Genomic DNA, 2,475 nt, shown 5'->3' with positions numbered 1-2,475 from the left:
GGTGTGTTAGCTGGGGCTGCAGCAAAACTGTGACACCAATCAGGCCCTCGAGGAATTGCCCAATAAATGCATGTACCCAGAATAATGATTTATTACATTTCAACCATACCATGGCCTCGTGTCTCCTCTCTCCAGTAAAGTCAATTTATCAGAAGTCTACATCTCTATTTTTTTTTCTCTACACACTTAACCCTTAAAGCAAGAATCCTTAGTTGCTAAATCCATTTTTGGACAGTTAAATGTTGCAGGAGGCAGGTAGGATCAGGTGTAGAAGTAATTACTTTATTTAAAGATGACAATGGTGATATAGATGTTCAAATGACAATATTTACAAAAGTATCTAAATTGATATACAAACTCCACAACTAACAGGTCAATGAAAACACAATACCTTGGAAGAAGCAAACCTGTCTATTCCATTAGACTTAGGTTGGGATATACCAGGCTCACATTTAACAATTAAACAGAAATGTCCACAGATACTTACATTTTAAACAAAGGACAGGAATACAATGACATACATTAAAACAGAATGGACATGTTCAATAAACAAGAAACACACAACAAATAGACAAAGGCAAAACATTGAAAAATGACAAGAGCTGCTATACAATTACTCTATTACCATCCGACAATAGACCATTACCAACCGAAACAAGTTCAGAAACAGCAAAGAATAAAATGTATTATTGTGTTTGCCCACCGAGAAATATCATAGAACTGATATGAGTTGAAGCGACTGCTGGTGGGGCACCATCGATGGGGGATGCTGTTCTTCCTCTCCACGCCTTTTCGGTCATCGGAAAGGTTCTAAATACTTTTACCAGGGAGATGAATTATATTCATTGATCTAACAATATTGCACTGTTACAAACTGAGGAAGTACCTATTGATCTGCACAAGTTGACCAACAGCAGTTCCATCGCCACTTTCCTGCTATGCCCTGAAAAAAAAATGAATGAGACAGGGCATACAATTATGCCTGTAAAAAAATAACAACTTTGTTCAGTCATCTGAAATTAATTACATACATTGCAATTGTATGTTGCTGGAGAATTGCCTCTCAAGTGTGACACTGACATTTCTGACACAATCTGTAATGGTATCCAGTGTTTCTAGAACATAAAAACATTGACAGATGTGACAACAAATTCGAATCAATACTGACATTCTATGCTTCGAGAATTGATACAATGGTGTACCTGTTAGACTGTGCAATTTCGGCCATTTCCCTTTCAGCCTCTGTTGCAACTTCTGTTGCTTGGGGAAGCCTCTGTGGCAGAGAGTCCACTAAAACAGAACAGGAAATGTTAGGAGCATCACTAGTAGAAGGCTGGACACATGACATTTTTAACAACGCTTTTTTCTGATAAAAGATTAACTGGTGTTATTACATTAACCAGTGTTATTACATTAACCCATTTTATTACATTAACCCGTGTTATTACATTAACCCATTTTATTACATTAACCCGTGTTATTACATTAACCCATTTTATTACATTAACCAGTGTTGTTACATTAACCGGTGTTATTACATTAACCAGTGTTATTACATTAACCCATTTTATTACATTAACTGGTGTTATTACATTAACCGGTGTTATTACATTAACCAGTGTTATTACATTAGCCTAGTGGTTAGAGCGTTGGACTAGTAACCGGAAGGTTGCGAGTTCAAACCCCCGAGCTGACAAGGTACAAATCTGTCGTTCTGCCCCTGAACAGGCAGTTAACCCACTGTTCCCAGGCCGTCATTGAAAATAAGAATATGTTCTTAACTGACTTGCCTGGTTAAATAAAGGTAAAATTAAAAATTAAAAAAAACATTTTATTACATTAACTGGTGTTATTACATTAACCGGTGTTAGTACATTAACCAGTGTTATTACATTAACCAGTGTTATTACATTAACTAGTGTTATTACATTAACCGGTGTTATTACATTAACTAGTGTTATTACATTAACTAGTGTTATTACATTAACCGGTGTTATTACATTAAGCCGTGTTATTACATTAACCGGTGTTGTTACATTAACCCGTGTTGTTACATTAACTAGTGTTATTACATTAACTAGTGTTATTACATTAACTAGTGTTATTACATTAACTAGTGTTATTACATTAACCGGTGTTGTTACATTAACTAGTGTTATTACATTAACTAGTGTTATTACATTAACTAGTGTTATTACATTAACTAGTGTTATTACATTAACTAATGTTATTACATTAACTAGTGTTATTACATTAACTAGTGTTATTACATTAACTAATGTTATTACATTAACTAGTGTTATTACATTAACCCGTGTTGTTACATTAACTAGTGTTATTACATTAACTAGTGTTATTACATTAACCCGTGTTATTACATTAACCGGTGTTGTTACATTAACCCGTGTTATTACATTAACTAGTGTTACATTAACCGGTGTTCCGTGTTGTTAACCCGTGTTATTACATTAACCG

At 34.5% G+C, this 2,475-nt stretch overlaps 1 long non-coding RNA gene across 1 annotated transcript; it reads right to left on the bottom strand.

Moving 5' to 3' along the window:
* Positions 1-261: 261 nt before the first annotated feature.
* On the bottom strand, positions 262-2,422 carry LOC118399301 (uncharacterized). Its single transcript, XR_008114801.1, has 2 exons — positions 1,203-2,422; positions 262-943 (listed from the first exon to the last, which is right to left on the bottom strand). It is a non-coding gene; the product is annotated as an uncharacterized LOC118399301 (long non-coding RNA).
* Positions 2,423-2,475: the final 53 nt, after the last annotated feature.

This window comes from Oncorhynchus keta, unplaced genomic scaffold, assembly GCF_023373465.1.
Source record: "Oncorhynchus keta strain PuntledgeMale-10-30-2019 unplaced genomic scaffold, Oket_V2 Un_contig_30164_pilon_pilon, whole genome shotgun sequence".
In the NCBI taxonomy this organism is placed as follows: Eukaryota; Metazoa; Chordata; class Actinopteri; order Salmoniformes; family Salmonidae; genus Oncorhynchus; species Oncorhynchus keta.
Note: the sequence above shows the minus strand (reverse complement) of the source record. Positions and strands in the feature narration are given on the sequence as shown.